Source organism: Pinus tabuliformis, chromosome J, assembly GCF_031772625.1.
Source record: "Pinus tabuliformis cultivar Carrire ecotype Pingquan chromosome J, CPIR1, whole genome shotgun sequence".
Classification (NCBI taxonomy): Eukaryota; Viridiplantae; Streptophyta; class Pinopsida; order Pinales; family Pinaceae; genus Pinus; species Pinus tabuliformis.
In genome coordinates, this window is record NC_142295.1 from 591,726,519 (window position 1) to 591,745,735 (window position 19,217).

Below are 19,217 nucleotides of genomic sequence, written 5' to 3' on the forward strand. Positions count from 1 at the left end.
TTTCTAATGTTTTCCTTTTGACACTTTATAACACTGATTTTTGGTTTCTTTTATCCTGAATTTGACTCATTGAGTGCTTTGACTTGATTCTTTTTGCAGGTAGATCATCTGAGGGACCTTGGCAAAGGGACCAGGGTTGCATTTTGTCCGCTGAAGACTTTTGAAATTTCATCACTTATTTACAAAAACTGAGAAAATGACCTTGGCTTTAAAAACAGAGTTTTTAAATCCAAGGTGAAAGTTCACTGTACAAGATAAAAATATCGAAGAAACATGTTTACAAACCTCCCTCTGGCTTGCTGAGTACTCATGGATTTTCTTAGACATGACCTTGCAGAGATAAATGACCAAAACCCTAGACCTAGGACTTTGACCTCAAGACAAATCAAGACAAGCTTGAAAAACTTAATGACTGATATGACCTGATCCAGCAAAGCCAAGAGGGGTAAAAATAGACCAGCTCCTCCATCAGGGTTATGGCATGCCTAACGGGATGCAAAATTTGACACTAATGAGACACCTACTAATGCAAATGCAAAGAGCTTTGATCACTGATGGAGGGCTTTCAAGACCGACACTAACAGGAGCTATCATTGTTTGCCAGTGTTGAATCTCGGGGGTGAAATGTCGTTCCACGTACGCGAGTGTATAGGATCGTTCTCCATGTACCTTTGGGTATATTGGACGACGCTCCACGCACATAAAGTATATGGGAACGCTCTCATCGAACGATTACGTATTAGACAACACTACTATAGAATGCACTCCCACGTACCGTCGATTATATTTTGGGAGTCCCCTATAGGTTTCTATCCATCCATAGGTAACCGATTCGACTGCCTTTTATACCGTGATACACCGAGCACAACATTCAAGGTGATATCCTACACGTACATTAAGTCCTTGGTTTGCCAAAGTGTATATTACAGTTCACGGTTGCTTGGTAAACCTTTATGCATAGTTACCCCTTTGTTTTGTTTGTTTCTTTAATTTCCAAAATCAATTAATTGACCGCGAAATCAACCCCTATGGTTCTGAATGTCCAAACTGCTTCTCAACCGAGTTCTCCTCCACCTGAACAACATCAACCACGTTGATCTTAAAGTTGATCCTTTTCCTTCTTCACCTATTTTTTGTTCATCCCTTTCTTCCACTTCACCTGGTGAAGGTCTTGATTCTAGTAACCAGGAAGCTAAGAAGAAGAAGAAAAGGATGAAGAAGAAGAAGCAAAATAAGCAACAGGGCAACCAAGGAACCATTGCTACGGATGTAACTAGTATGGACAAATCTTGCAATCAACCCCATAAAGTTAAATTCCCTTGCATGTTATGTAAGGGTGACCACCTTCTTAGAGATTGCGCGGATATTCCCAAGGTATTATAAGTTTGGTCCATAGGCTCACATCGGCCTTTATCGTCAGCTTCTGAAAAAGCATGCTAGTGACATATCTTCAACTAGCGATCTAAGTAAGGTCCATGGGAAAAAGGTTAAAGTCAAATTTCCCTGTAATATATGTGAAGGGAATCATACTATTCACCTTTGTCCTCATATGGATGAAGCCTCAAAAGTGTTGGAAAACCTTACAGCTTCTCAGCCTCGTCTTCCAGTTGGTTGCCGAAAGCTTTCTCCCAATCCTCCACTAGTTGATGAAGTAATTGATTAGAATATGAATCTAATCAATCTCACTCTCTCTGAATGTGAATCCCATGAGTCTATTCCTGACCAACTATTGGTTGAGAAAATGGTTGAATCGATTCCACCTTCAGTTGATCATACCTTCCCCATAGAGGGTGAACTTCATACCGCTCAAGTTCTTCTTGTTTCTTTAGGTTCCAATGAACTAGGGGATAGTTCTCTCGTTCCCATGACACACGAGAGAAATCCTCCTATTCCCATAGCGCAAGGGGGCATTTCTTCCATTCCCACGACACCCCCTCAAAGTAGCATGGTCACTTCCTTTGATTGGATTTGATTGACAGGATATCGTCTTCCTTCTTACGTGCCCTTCCATGTCACGGTACATGCTTATAATGTCGTTTTACATAACACAAGAATAGATGATGGAACATCTATTAACATTCTATCCTTAACTACTTGGCAAGCTTTCGGTTCTCCACAACTTGTTCCCGTTACCTAGAATTTATTGGCTTTTAACAGAGGAACCAATCGACCATTAGGGATCCTTCCTAAGTTGCCTATTACTTTTGGAGGAAAGACTGTCTATATCGATGTGATGGTAGTCCAAGGCCCTTTGGATTTTAATTTACTCCTTGGGCGTGACTATGTTTATGTCATGGGAGCTCTTGTCTCTTCACTCTTTCATGTGATGTGTTTCCTGCATGAAGGAAGAATCGTGACTATTGACTAGCTTTTGTTCATTGGTCCTAATTTGACTCCCAATCAACTAGCTTCCCTAAATAGTCCTTATATACAAGCGATATCTCCCCTGCCATAGGTTAATTATGTGGCAATCTTTTCCATTCCCGAGTCTACTGATGATCTAGTGGGTGATGTAGTGCATCATGTATTGGGGGCATTGGAGCCTAATCTTTCCATTAGATCCCTTGATATATATCCCATCTAGAGGTTTTTTCTCCAATCCTATGAGAACCTCTTGGAAGCCATGGTCTCTCAGAGGCCATGATCAGGATTGGAGCAGTGTTCCTTTTCTTGTGTCAAGCTCGTTAAAAAAATGAAACAAGGTCCTTGGACAAGAGTTCGTTTTCTTGTGTCAAGCTCGTTAAAAAATGAAACAAGCTATTATGGGGATAATTCTTTTACTATGTCAACCTTTTTAAAAAATGAAATAGGTTCCTATGAGCATAGTTATTTTCCTATGTCGAGCTTGTTAAAAAATGAAACAAATCCCCTTTTAATTAGATTCCTTGATTAGATCTCGTAAATTCCTAGTTGGGTCTTTCACTTGATCTCAGAAATGAACCTTCATTACATCCACCTGTTAGTAACCAGTAGCCTACTTAGGTGCATGAAATGAAGTTTGGGGGGCATGTACCTCGAATTGAGTCATTATGCTGGGGGCATGAAAAATTATTTCAAGCATAGTTTTTCTCATTTTCAAGCTTGTGTAAAAATGAAACCACTTTCAAGCATAGTTTCCCATGTTTCAATATTCTGTAAAAATGAAACCATTCCCATTTTATCCCTCGCGATTGCCATTTTTATCAGCCTGTTTTTATTTTTATTTTTGTTTTTGTTTTTTTATTTTTTTTTCTTTTGCCAAATGAGCCTTGGTTTTCTCATTCCATCATCACCATTTGCTTAGCAAATCATACAATTTTAGTTGGTTGTTTTACCCTTTCCTAAGGAATAGCTACGATGAGTGGTATTATTAGCCAACCTCTTGACCTTTACATGTTTTGAGAAGTTACATCATGATTGGAACCAGTTTCTACCCTTTATACCACTCATTCCTCCAGGAAGATTCCTCTTTCAGCTCTTTACAGACTCCCAAAATATGAAAATATCGACGCGCACTTGTCTTTTCAAACTTGTTAAAGTAAATGAAAATATGTCTACTCAGTATAAGTTTAACCCTTTTCCAAACTAAGATAGACTATTTACAAAAAAAGAATACCTTAGTCGAACATGGCTAAGAGGTTCTCTTAAGTATTGTTTTCTACCTCTAGGAACTTGAGAGACCATCTACGAAAAGGGGAATCTGGAGTTTTATTTTTCGCCTCTTTTTCAAATTCTCTAAACATGAAAAATAAGTCGAGTTTTACCTTTGCTGGACTCATTAAAACATAAAACAACGATGGTCTTGTCGAACATGACAAGACTGGACCACTCCTTATTAGGGTTCGTTAAATATGCTCGGAGGGATTCATTCGAAGGATGGACTTATAGATCAATCATATGTTATCCTCCTCAAGCTTGTTAAAAAATTAAGATGTACTAACCAATATGGTTGGGGAAATTAGGAAAACAGGGTACTCCATTTGTTAATGGCAGTGAGTTGCTCTTGAACATGACACTCTTCCACTTCATCTTCGTGGTTATTGGGTTGGGTAATTTTCTTGTCTTTCGATTCATCATACCTTCAAAAGAACCTTCGTTTTGGTTTTGGGTCAATGCTGCCAACTCCATTTAGTGTCACCGGTGTGGTCAAGAGAAGTCATTCAATTGATATCCATTACAATATACTTAAGCCTTCATTCCATGTTTTCCTTTCCTGATCCAGTTCCATATCAACATCATTATGTCTCAATCATGATACTCGTTTCATGTTGTTGATGGGAGATACATCAAGTCCCTCCTGCGATGGGTCACTTCTTGTCGACATTAGCACATTATCCAGTAAGTTGACTTAGAAACACCCATCAGTACCTTGGGGCTTGCACACATCAATGGAAAGTTTCCTCGCTCTCGGTGATAGGTTTACATTAATGTCCTTCGACCGGAAGATTATGTGTGGTGTTTGACATCAAATCATTTTTCTCACCATATGGATTGTACTTGAGTACCTTGAGAGCCATTAATATCATCGATGGTTTCTCTCGCGTCTGTTAATGACTTACATCATTGGTCGGTAATTAGATGGTGTCTATCATGTTCAACCTCATCACATTGATTCACATGGTTAGACTCATACATTGGTTGGTTGTGTGAATGAGATAGAAGACCCCAGATTTAGTTTCCGCCATCCAGGCTTCAATTTCAGGATTATACAAGATCACTATGTATGATGGCCATGGTCAAACTGAAAGTCATCCAGACATGGGTCCACCATCAGTCATCAATGGACATGTCTTTTTATCATTGTACATGTTATGTTAGCTTATGTGTTGAGTATGGGCATGCCTCCCTCAGTAAAAGGATATCATGATGTAAATGTATTGTAACAGGAGATAGTCTCGCCAATTTTTCTTGATCTCGATTTGTCACAAGGGAAAGTACTTCAGTCATCAGTCATCATCTCTAACTTTTCACTTTAGGGGGTACTCTGTTACAGGCTATTTTTTCACATCCAACCAATAGGCCTCCTAATGGGATCAATCAACATCCTATTCCCCTTTACATCATCATTGCATAAATCCCTATGTATCACTCTCTCATTCCCAAAGTTTCTTCCCTAAACTGCATCATCTGAGCTAGTTTTAGGACCAATGCACCCTAGTCTCTTGCTGGATAGTGTTCACCTAGAGGTTGCTTTAGTAGGGCCTGAGTTGATCACCTATAAGTTTCTCCCCTTTGCACCTTTGCTGGTTCTATAAATTCGGGAAAAATATTGAGAATCCAGAAGCCTCCATTTCCAGAAGCTTCCAGGATCTGTTGTAACCATTTACCTCAGATAAAAATTTTGGATCCTATCCTATCCTACCTTGGAGTTTCCATCCCTTATCCTTAGATCTCATCCTCCCATCAAGAGTGGATCTCAATCCCAATATTGGTAAAAGGATAAGAACTCCCAACTTACCCCACTCCTTTATATATTTACAACCTTCCATATGCAAGAGGTTAGATTTTGGAGAGTGGTTCTACCCTTATGTTGCTGTTGTGAAAGTGATTTTCTCATGAATTTAGGGTGATTGGAGGTGCACTTTGTGACAAAGGAAGAACAAGTCAACAACTTGGAGGATCTCTTCTACAAGATCGACACCTATTTATGGTTGTAACTCACTCCATTTATATCAATACAAAGAGTTCTTTGTTTTCCTATATGTGATGTTGTTATTTCATATATTTTAATACCATGTTGATATGTTGAATAAAGTAGATAGATGATGCTACATAGATCTCATAGTTTCTTGGCTTATGTTATCTGGTTGTGCAAGTTCTAATTTTGGCAGCTGGAGCTAGGATTGGAGCATTCAAGCCAAACAAGGAGTGAAACGTGCAACAAATTCCAAGTAGGTTTCATCCCTTCATCTACTTACTTTAAGGAAAACATTGGGTCCTTTGTCTTTCTATTGTTCTAGGTTAGCCACCAAACCTAGGCAAGATACTTTTGTATGCAATCGTAAATCCCACATAACACATCTAGCTTTAGCCCCATGGTTTCCAATTAATGACATCTGTACAGTCTTTGACAAACATTTTTATAAGCCTAGTTTTGTACATTTGCACTATGTTATTGACATAACAATTCAAGAACTTAAGTCGCTAGTTTTGAATTTTGACCAAGAAAATTAGAAATTGTGCACAAGTGTAAATAAATCATTCATTCAAATATGATTGTACAATCTTTGTGTGAATTTTTATGTTTATGGCTAGTATTTTAAACCAAATTGCCATCATAGTAAAAAATGTTTAAAAGTGCACTTTTCGTACATCCGCTATGAGTAGATGAGGAAAGGTTGTAAAAATCTAACAGAGGAATGTTATTTCCCAATAAGTGTACCCATTCCATTCCCAAATCCATTTACTATAATAATTTCATAATAGGGGTTGGCTTGCACTTTTATTAAACTAAGGGGACATCTCATGAACACATGACAACCCTTCAGCAAGCTCCTTTTTAGCCCATAGTTAAAAATTAGGTGTATAGTGAGGTGGAAAATAGTAGAATACACCATTTTCAACTGAAATCACTCAAAAAGAAGGAAGAATGAGGGTATGGCAGACATTTTTCTGAGTTGGGTAAAAATGGGTTAAAATAAAAAATAAAAAATAAAAAATAAATAAATTCATTTTGTTGAATCAATCGCAAGAACAAACACAAAAACTAAGGAATGTGAAAGAGTTTTTTGTCACAAATACATCTATATTCAGCCCCATAGGATTATTTTCAATTAGTGATGTACAATATTTGGAAGGCATTTTTCTAAGCCAAGTTTTGTACATTTGCACTATGTTCTTGACAAAACAATTCAAGAACTTAAGTCATTAGTTTACTATTTTGACTAAGAGACTTACAAATTGTGCACAAGTGTAAATAAATAATTCATTCAAATATGATCATGGAATCTTTGCATTCATTTGTATGTTTATGGCTTACATTTTACACTAAATGTCCCACATAGTAAAAATTGTTAAAAGTGCACTCTTCATAGATTGAATGTTGATTATAAAGTTTTTTACATAAAAGTTAAAACATAAAGTTTATTATATATAAGGTTTATACTATAAAGTTTATTATTCAAATAAATGCCTAAAAACCTAGCTTGCTAGAATCCTCGACGTGCATCTTGAACTTCCATCCTCCACGTTTATCCCATGCGTGCATCCTCAACTTCCATACTCAGTGTACATTCTCATCTTCCATTCTCAGCATGCATTCAACTTTGATTCAAAGACATTGTCGAGCATGGAAACACAGGCTTGCTCTCCCAGACCATCAATTGACAAACAAGGTTTCCAACTTGAGAGTTTCTCAGTGAAAAAGTTCCAAGAGAGTGCTGATGAATGAAATTAAAGAAGCAAGTGGCATAAATGGATGTTCCATATACTCTTACGAGTAGAAGTGCATCAATTTGTTTTTGGAGAATTTAATTTTAGAACTAAATAAATTGATGTAACTATTTTTTATTATGATCATGAGTTGAAGGAATTGGTAATTTTTGGGCATAAGGTTTATCTCGACCCTGATTTGGTTGCTAGAGAAACTAATATACCAAGCAGGGGAGGAGTAACATTGGATCACTTGAAAACACCCAAGGTAGAAAACACTGATATGACCAAAAAAATCTGCGGAAAAGAATATTTGTTCCTATAAATGGTTTAAACATTGAAGATGTTACCCCATGAATATATAGAACTTTGATTCATACTATCTTCTTGACCATTCTGAATCACCAAAAGAAAGATATTTTCGGTGAATTCTTGAAGTTGGTCATACTTTAGGTTGAAGACTTGGACATAGATGTACCTTTTCTATTGGCTAAAAAATTGCACCACAAATTGCAGGAAAGTAAAGTTAAAAGAGTTAAGTTCAACTATCTAGGAACACTTCAATTTTTTTTTGACCTGTATCAACCCAATGCAGTGTGATTAAGTAGTCCTAAACAAATATACAATAGGATATTGAAAGTTCACGAAGATAGTGACAAAATACCTCAACATTTTCTAGAGAAGAATGTGGATGGGGTCGCTCCTTCTACTAGTTCACAATTACATGAAGATTTTTTGGAGGAAAATATGGAAAATGTGGGAAGTGACATCAATTGGGAGAACCTTGATGGAATTGTTGTTGTTGCAGCTTTTGCGGGTTTAAATACATGCCAATATGAAAATATGGTGTAGGGACTTGTCAACACTGATGAAGAAGCTATTGATGATTGTATTCCTGCTTATTCAGAGGGTCAATATGATTCTTGTATAAAGAGTTGTGAACTATGCATGACTAAGGATAAGCAGATTATTGAACTCACGCAACAAGTTTAAGATTTAGATAAATCCAAAGAGTCATTATCTTCTCCACAGGTTCACCATGATTTCTCAAAAAAGAGCCCTGAAATATGCATAAATAAGGATCAACAAGTCCGTCATATGAACTAGGAAGTCACAAGCTTGTTGAAATGTCTAGTGGATAGTGAACAAAGGGCAAAGATATCTAGAGACAAGTACAATTAAAATATAAAAAAATGTAAAACTATAAATGATGGAATTAAGGAACTTTAATGATTTAAAAGAAAAGTATGGGGTTGAAACCAATAAATATGCAGCCAAGATATTAGAGCTTAAAAGTGAGCTTAAAAACAAGCCCGAGGTTCTTAACATACCGCCTTTATAGACCTACATTTCACCTGCAATAAAACTTATGCAAGAAGTGAAGGATAAAGAAAAATATATTCATACTTTAAAGGTTGAGTTTCAAAAGGAATTTAGTAAACTGGTTGCTAAACATAGGGAGCAGATCGAAAATTATGAAGAAAGGGTTATACTGAGGAAGAGCGAGATTGAAAAGAAAGATGAAGCGTCGAAAGTTGGTAAGAAATTGAAGGCCGTGTTAGAGTTTGAGCACTCATCAATAGAACGAGAGAATAGCTTGAATCAATCTATTCAAGCAAAGGATACTAAAAAAAGAAACACAAAGTTACCTTGCTTAAGTATGATTGGGACTTGTGAGAGTGAGAGATCTTGTTGTTTAAATTTGTTGCAATAATGGATGTTGGATGTGAGGTGTTTGTCACATCAACAATGAAGGAATCACTCAAGAACAAGTTAACTGTGAAGGAAGAGCATATTAAGGAGCTTAAAATAAAATTATTGGACAAGAAAGCAACAAAACATTTGGGATGCCAAAGTGAGATACAAGATTTGAAATCCCAAATTCACGCTTTGCAAAATAAGCCCATAACTCTTGCACTTCCAATTTTGCAGATTTTAGATCAATGAGATTTGAAGGCTGAATTGCGTCAAGTTAAAGGTGAGATGAGACACATGAAGGATACTATTCAAGAAAAATAAAAAGAATACTCTGAAAATTACATGAAGAATGTGGAGTTTTTGAAGAAGCACACTGGTGAAAAAAATAAATTGCAAAGCTGATTGATACAGTATAAAAACAGAGTGGAGGAGTTGGAAGATAAATTACAAGCAGGTGTTGGAATTTCCAAAGAACCATAGGCTTCTAAACAAGGCAAGAGAGATTTTATTGCATTAGATTATTATGAAGGTGAGGGCTTACAAAAACCTCCCAAGCAACCTAGAGTTCCATAAAAACAATCTCTGTATATGTTGTTACTGTAAATACATTTCAATGTTTAATATAATTTTTGTTTTTAATAATGTTTTTGCTTACACAAACGATGTATTTTTTATGTTATTTCTTTATTGTATTTCATCAAGAAACATATGGTTCTTTGATATTCATAGAATAAAAAGGACTTACAAAGTCAAGTCAAAGAGAAATCTTGTTTGAATTATCCATTCACGTGTTCTAGTAATTATTCACCATATGGTAGAGTTGTATTGTCTGCAAATGATTCTAGGGTTTTATTTGATGTGTCTGAGGAGTCAATTTCTAAAATGTTGGGTCTATTTGGGTCTCTAGTGAATTATTCCTATCCTACAATTGACATAGTTGAGGAAGAATAAGTTCGTTTCCAAATTCAAATATTGTCTATCTCTGCAATATCAATAAAGGAGTGTTATTTCCTAATATGTGTACCAATCTCGTTCCAATTTTTTTTACTATAATCATTTTCATAGTAGCGGTTGGCTTGCATTTTTATTACACTAAGGGGACATCTCATGAATAGAAGACAACCCTTAGGTATTTTTGCTCAATAAGCACCTTTTTAGCCCAAATTGGAAAAAAAGTGTATAGTGAGGTGGAAAATAGTAGGAAACACCATCTATATAGTCTTCGACAAACATTTTTCTAAGCCCGATTTTGTATGTTTACACTTGGTTTTTGACAAAATAATTCAAGAAATTAAGTGATTAGTTTTGAATTTTGACCAAAAGAATCACAAATTGTGCACAAGTGTAAACAAATCATTCATTTAAATCAGGTGTATAGTGAGGTGGAAGATAGTAGAAGAAACCATTTGCAACTAAAATCACTTAGAAAGGAGAAATAATGAGGGTATGACGAACATTTTTTAAGTTGGGTAAAACTGTTTTAAAAACTGAGAAATTGTTAGTTTGTCAAATCAATTGTAAGAAACTAACACAACATTTGAGGAATGTCAAAGAGTTTTTTGTCACAAATGGATATATCTTTAGCCCCATAGGCTTATTTCCAATTAATGACATTTGTACAATCTTGGGCGAGCATTTTTCTAATTCCATTTTGTACATTTGCATTATGTTCTTGACAATACAATTCAAAAACTTAAGTCATTAGTTTTGAATTTTGACCAAGAGACTTACAATTGTGCACAAGTTTAAATAAATCATTCATTCAAACCAGGTGTATAGTGAGGTGGAAAATAGTAGAGCACACCATTTGCAATTGAAATCACTCAGAAAGAAGGAAGAATGAGGGTATGGCAGGCATTTTTCTGAGATGGGTAAAACTAGTTTAAAAACTGAGAAATTGTCATTTTTTCAAATCAATTACAAGAAACTGACACAAAATTTGAGGAATGTGAAAGAGGTTTTTTTCAGAAATACATATGTATTCAGCCCCATAGGATTATTTCCAATTAATGACATATGTACAATCTTGGGTGAGCATTTTTCTAAGCCCAATTTTGTACATTTGCACTTTATTCTTGACAGAACAATTCAATAACTTAAGTCATTAGTTTTGAATTTTGACCAAGAGACATACAATTGTGCACAAGTGTAAATAAATCATTCATTCAAACCAGGTGTATAGTGAGGTGGAAAATAGTAGAACACACCATTTTCAACTAAAATCACTCAGAAAGAGGGAAGAATGAGGGTATGATAGGCATTTTTCTTAGTTGGATAAAATTGGTTTAAAAACTGAGAAATTGTCATTTTGTCAAATAAATTGTAAGAAATTGACATAGGATTTGAGGAATTTGAAAAAGGTATTTGTCACAAATGCATATGTCTTCAGCCCCATAGGCTTATTTCCAATTAATGACATATGTACAGTCACCGACAAAAAATTTTCTGACCCCATTTTTGTACATTTTCACTTTGTTCTTGACAGAACAACTCAAGAACTTGTGTCATTAGTTTTGAATTTTGACCAAGAGACTTAAAAATTGTGCACAAGTGTAAATAAATCATTCATTCAAACCAGGTGTATAGTGAGGTGGAATATAGTAAAAGAATCCATTTGCAACTAAAATCTCCTCTCCTTTATCCAAGTCTACCAATGTTGCAATTCATCATATATGTCGATGTTCAAGTTGGAACAAATATGCACTCCCAGGCCAAACCAATTACATCTTGGTAATTAAATATGAAATGGGGCATGATTGGACAATACCTAGCCTTAAGATATAACATTTCATCATGTCTGACAAATATCCTACATAACTATGCTTCCCACTTATCATACACCTTTCACATAAGACAATTCGAAGCAAAACTTAGAATGTTGTAGGAAATCTAAAGTAGAAATATTTAAGCTCAAAGTATATATATAACAATAAAAAAGTGTGTAAAATAGTAAAATAAACAATATACAATTTGAATCAATCACATTGGCCAATAAATGAAGTTGGGACGTGCATTTTAGTGAAGCAAGGCAATTTTGGCTTGCTTCACAACAATGCACCCCCAACCCTCATTTCAAGGCCAATTTGGACGATTCAAATTGGACAATATTTTTTTACTCATAAGTAACATTAAAAAAATTAAATATTTGTAATGTTTCAGACATAAATTTATGTTGTTCAAGAATACTTCAAATTCCATGGATTTCATATGGTAAAAGGCAGGGTTTGTGTGCCTCAAATAGATGCAAACTAGGACCTGTAATCAATTTCCAGTGATGTAATGATCATTCCATCCTATGGGTCTACGAAATTGTACCCCAGCCTTGTGGTGTAACATCACCCTAATGGGCCTTAGTCTTATGGTGTAACAACACCCTAATGGGTGTCAATTCTTGGGGCATGACAACAACCTCTTTGGGCCTTCTTATCTATGATATGATACCATATTATGATAGAGATATGAAGGAGATATGTTGAGCCCTAAGACAAAGATATCATGATAGACCTATCACTATTCTGTTGCATTATTATTGCTAATGTCCCATCTACATAATTTCTTATGATGATATGGGGTGGATGTAATGTGAAAATGTTGAAAATGTTTTAAACTGCAATTATCTACAAAAAAGACTTCTAGCCCTAAGAAATTTAGCATTGTTTCTACTCTACTAGTTAGTAAAGATGTAGCAATGTAAATTAGTAACATAAACAATCTACAATTTGAATAAATCAAACTAAAATGTAAACAATAAGTGTAGGGATAGAATTATTGCTAGATTATATTATCAATAATGTATAATTAGTCCTTACAACATAAATATTCATTGAGATTAACATTTTTCCCCATGTAACACACTTTACCACTAGTGTGTATATCAATTTTGTTTCATTCCTCATTTATAACTTAGTTTATGCAATAATTTTAGAGCTAATTAAATTACTCTATAGTGAATGTAGTGGATTATTGAGATTATAGTTATTCTTCTAAACGTATTCTATTAATCTTTGATTTTATTTGTTTTTGTGACTTGGGAAGCTGAATGCTAGGGTTTGAAGAATACCTGATCAAGTTGTAATCACAGTACCAAATCTGGAGGAGGAAAGTGCCAGAGCTGCAGAGCTTCACAAAAGAGGGCAGGTTCTGACCCAACAAATGAAAAATGCGGGGTCCAACGGGACCCCATCTTATAAACAGGCAATGATGCACAAGGATAAAACGACACTAGACGGGGTGCAAATCTCAAGATCTGAGAAGACAGGAAAGGAGGATCTGACCAATAAAGGAAAGCTAAACGTCGAGGCCAAAGACACCCAGAAACGAAAAGAAATCAATGGTAGCAACAATATAGCAGGTAGAGACAGGAAAAACCCTTTTCGATAGCAGATATCACAAGAGAAGGAGATTGAGGATGAGAAAACAGGGAAAGAGGAAGATCTGAACCAATGTAAAGCAGAACAGGAAGGAACAGCTATGGGTACTGTTGTGCTCTACAACAACCCCCCATTTCATATCAAGTTTGTTCTCAAAACTATAATATGAAATGGGCCCCTTCGTATTTTAATTGGTATCAACTTAGTATTATTCAAAAAGATCCGAAAACAAAATGAAAACATTACAAAACCTTTTTGATAAAACCAATTAATTGGTCTTATAATATATAAATGAGTAATCTTTTATCATTGCGATAAAGCGATCGCAAGATCGCATGTCGTAATGACAAAGGAGGCATAACTTAAAGACCCATTGGTTTTCTCTGACGCGACAACACGCAATAGGCTATCGGATATCGACAATAACGAGTTATCATGACAAAATTCTCGTTCGCTCTGATGCGATGCGATATCGCTATCGGCGATCGGAGATGTACCATGCATGCTTTTCAAAGTTCTCAGTTAATACTCCCGATGCGATGCGATATTGCTATCGGCAATCGGGGATTCCAAAAGGAACCAATATAACGATTTAAGTTTTCCCCGATGGCTGTTTGCGATAAAGCTAAAAGCGCGAATTTCAAAGAATTGATAAAGCAGGGATATTACGATTAATTCGTATTAAAGGCCTTATCTTCCCAACAACGATTCACGTGCGCTCAATAGCCAAAACTTCCAAGGCACGCTTAAACGAATCATTCAGCCAATAAATGATATGATGGGCATTTAAAGGATTGACAGGTTTTAACGGCCATTTAATGAAATAGTAAGTCTAAAAAATCTTTTCACAGATTGTATCCGTGGCCACTTTAAGTTAATCCTTCATCATGCATTGATTAATATATCTCGCTCATTTTTGGTTTGCGCTACCAATTCTCTGTATTACGTTCATTTTCACTCCTGTGCAGAACTCTTTCGAAGCAGTAGATTTAAGCAGAATGGGGAAGAAGTCTAAGAAGACTGCAATGGCCTCCGCTTCGCCAGCCACAGGACAACTCATCGCTGATCCAGGAACTAAAAGAAAAGGATTGATATCCGACACTACATGTCTAGGACTCGACAAAACTACTTGGCAAAGTACCTATAAATTGATTGAGGCCGAAGAACCCGAGGTGACAGCAGTACAAGCCACAGTAGATACGACTCGAAAATATGATGCTACTCTAAAGGATTTAGCCAACTCTTTCCTTCATCGGATAGCAGCTCGGGAACAAATTCTCCCATATACAGATGTAGTGAGGTGGGCAATTGAGGAAATCCCAATCACAGACAGAACCTTTTGCACCAGAGATGGGAGAATCTTCGGTTCATTTCAACCTAATGATTTGAGGCAAATGTATCATTTTCCTGTACCAGAGAAGAAGTACAACAAGGCATTCCTGGAGAAATTTAGAGAAGAGAACGAAATTGAATCCGAACCCATTCGGGATTGGAGGCAAAATCCGGCAAAACACAAGCATGAGTCTTCGGGTAAGTACTCTGTTGATTCTCTACGTTCTCCTTATTGCTATGCTGGGATAATGATGTGTAGATTGTGGGGGTTACACGATTCCACAAATTTCACTATAGAAATGGTTCCTTTGATGGAGGCGGCATGTAATAGTGAAATAATGGATTGGGCAACTGTACTGTTAGATAAGCTAGCAACCGCAGTTCTCGATTTTAGAAGCAAAACCCGCATCACTGAAAGGTTTATTCCCCCATTCTACTACAGTGCTTATATCTTGGACACCCTGTGTTTTAATTCTGAATTTCCCGTGCTTGGATGGAGGTGGACTCCACAAGACCCCATGCCCATTCACATATACCATCAGAAGTTGTGGAAAACTTACTATAAGCACCATTTATACCAAGTCTGCAATGGCTTTATGTTACCCATTCACTATTCTATTTTTGATAAACCTGCTCCTAAGATTTCCTACCAAGCAGGGGTTGATTTGACATCCATAGGAAGATGGTTCGGAGAGGAAAAATTTACTTATATAAGAATTTTCGGCAGCCAAGCTAAACCTCATGTCCTCTCTTTGTACATACCTGATAAATTGTTGGCTAGGGAGATAGCCTATCAGATTATGTCCGAAGGAGTTACACAAACTCTAAAGAAAAATAAGAAGCAGGTTTGGCCCTCTTTTCCCCTGAGATGCGGTGTCTACGCTTTGCATGACTTTAAACATGCAGAGAAAGAAGATGAAAAAATGAAGGCATTAAGTCTAGCAACTCTTCCTAATAGGCAATTTGATCCAAACAAAGTCGCCTATAATGCACTTGAACAGGCAAAATTGACAAAGTTTGATCATAAAGAAGATAAGTTCGATGACCTGTTCTCCTCAGCCGAGTCAATGTCCCAAGTTAAATCGCTGGCTAGAATGGAATATAAAGATGACGGGTTAGTTGAATTCAATAGTCTTAGAGAACAGAAGTTGCAAACTCTGCCTCTAGATCTGTTAGCAACAATCCCAACGACAGAATCAAGCGAGCCTGAGCAGCGACTCACTAAGGAACCTCCTGTTACTTCAAAAGAACAGGAGGAAGTGCTTATGAAAAAACAAGAGGAAACCCAGACGAAAGAGCAGGAACAGAGCATCATAGAGGTGAATGTAGATGCTCAGATTGACCTGAAATTGCTCCAGGAATGGCAGCAATTCGACTCAATCATCAGCAATCTTGAGTGCTCTAAGGAAGCCGATACATCAAAAGCGGCTGACACACAGGAGACAACTTCAAAACAGGTTCCAAGTGGAACCAACGGCCTACCCAGTTCTAAAGAAGTAGAGATAATCCCTAAAGATCCCTTCGATCAGATTATTTTGCAAGTAGAAGAAATTCCTCCCTTAGATGTCTTCTATAGCCCAAGACACAAGGCTATGGTAAAACGACAGCGGAAAAGGAGAAGGACTGATCAACCTTCCCTATTCCCTGAACAAACAGTGACAGGAAACATGGTTTGGAAAGAGGAATTTGACCCCTCTGATGACCTAACAAAACTATCCCAATATGCTGGAGCCTATTCGGCAGCGACAATAGACAAGGCATCAGAGGTGAGTAATTTATTAAAAGCAAAAGACCAGGAGATATTTTCACTACAAGCACAACTATCGGAGGCACAGCAGAAGGCGGAGCAAGCAGAACGGCAATTGTTTACACAACAGCAAATAAATAATCAATTGACTAAACAATTGCAGGAAGAGAAACAGAGGATTGATTACAGTGCAGTTCAAAAGCAGAAAGAGTTGTCTGAGGCATTGGCACAACTAAAAGCAGCAAATGAACAAATGCTGAAGTCGAAAGATGAGCAAATTGCTCAACTATCAGCCCAGCTAGAGAAAACAAAGAATCTTCCACAGCTAGCTGAATTCAGAGCAGAGGCATTACAGATAAACAAGGCATTGATAACACAGATAAAGCTTTTATGTCAACAAATCGCCCAGGCGGAACCTTTATGCGATTTGACGACATCAATAAGTGAAAAATCGGAAAAAGCTAGAACAAACTTGGATCAAGCCGATGAAACACTAACTAATTTTCTTGAGTGGAAAGACACCGATCAGGGACAGGCGGCTAATTTACTAAAAATCCTGGAATCACATAAGGAGATATTATTTACGGAATGGCAGTCCCAGTTAATGAAAGCAGAGAGAGCAATTTCAAGATGCAAATTAACCACAAGTAATTTGGTTGAATTGGTTAATAATACTCTCTACTTGTCTAACATGATTTCTCAATGTACTCCAGGTAAATTGACAGCGGCTAAAACATTGGAGCAGTCATGTTATTCGGAACTAGATAAAAATGGAAGATTAATCGCAGGAATTAACAGTTTGACATGGGACACCTATTGGTTCTTCTTAGTCAAACCATACAGCCAGAGAGCCGCCCTCAAATGCCTCACAGATGAAATCGGGTATATCATTCTCGATATACAGGATGCCACCTATGCTGCCCAACTCAATTATCGTCTCAACAGACCACCAGAAGTGGAGCCAATGCTTGTGATATGCCAGCTCAGGTTTAAAGGCAAACAACATAAATGATGATTCATGCCGCCGACTGCCAGATTGCCATGAAGGAGATATTCAGAATCAAATGATACCAATTAACTAGGATTTTAGTTTCATAGGTAGTTAGCTTAATTAAGTATTTATAGACCCTTTCATGTATTTAGAAAGGGTCGTAAGTTTTGTATATGACTTAAAACCTGAAGTTGCACTACTGTACTTCAGGCATATTCTTTTATAAAACTGGGCCAATCATTCTGATTTTGACAAAGAAGCTTTTACGCGGATGTGCACTACTATCTTTGTTTGAAAGTATTTATGAGTCGGAAGAAGAATTTCAAATAGCGATTGATATTGGGAGTGATTAGCAGCTCATATGGTACTATTATCTATGTCTGAGTTCATTCTTTTTATATGAATTTTCATTTGATCGCTTTTGCTATTATCGGATATATGCATGTGTTCTTAACAACATTCTTTATTCCTTCCACTATTGGATGTTTACAGTATGCTTTTCTTTTGATCATATATGTATCGATAATATAAATGATAAGTGCAGCAATATTGTGTTAATCACTTTGTTTAACTATTTAAACAAAGTAATCATTGAATGAATAAATGTCTATGTTTATTAGATAGAGTCATCTATATGCCTGTCAATAGACAAAGATCATCAAGCGCTACATTTCAAAGAATAATAGTTCCCGGGATTAGTAGTAGTTCTTTTATTTTTGCTGATACATTAAGTTATTCACCTATCAATAGATTAGATAATCAATCGTTCATACAACCCTTTTATTCATTATTGGGAAACTGGTCCCATTATATCCAGTCGGAGCCACCATTCCAAATGGAAAAGGAGCTGTATTAAGGTCCAAACCGGGTGGTTATCCCCAATGTTGATACAACGATTTTTGGGGCATCAACAGGTACCAAAAAGAAAGAGAACCAGGGACATTGCAAGCCTAAAGCCACTGAAAACCTACGGGTAATAATCTCTGACCCAGAACTACAGGCTTACCGAGAACACATGGCAGAACATGCAGTGATCTGCAAGTTTATGGGTTTCTGGCCAATAGAACGAGCCCTGTGCTTGTGGATCAAGCAACAATGGAAACCCAAAGGGGATGTAAGACTCCACCTAGGGGCCAAAGGATTCTTCATGGTGGTTTTCACCAATCTGGATGACAAGGATCACATCTTCGATGGAGGCCCGTATTTCTTCGCCTCAGCAGGTCTATACATGAGACCTTGGAAGCCCAACTTCGCACCAGAATAGGAAACCTTCAAACAGGTACCTGTCTAGATTCGCTTGTTTTCTCTACAGATTGACTATTGGAGATATGCAGCGCTAGAAAAAATAGGCAATAAGTTAGGCACCTTCATCAAAGCTTCAAAGGCAACATTACAGAAGAGATACACCTCCTGTGCTAGAATCTGTGTCGAGATGGATGTTTCAGGGGCTCTGCATGAGGGTCTGTGGTTGGAATACAAAGATGAAGTATATTTTCAAGCTATAGACTATGAGCAAATCCCATTTCGCTGCAGGAAATGTCATGAACATGGACATCTAATCAAAGAATGCCCAATGAACAGAACGACGAAGAAACCCAAGGAAAATATAGGGGGTAAGAATAAGGAGGCTTTTATTCGACCTCATGCTAGACAACAAGCAAACAAAAGACAACAAAATAAAGCAAGTACATCCATCAGAAGCACAGACAATGCATTTGAGTTGTTGGAA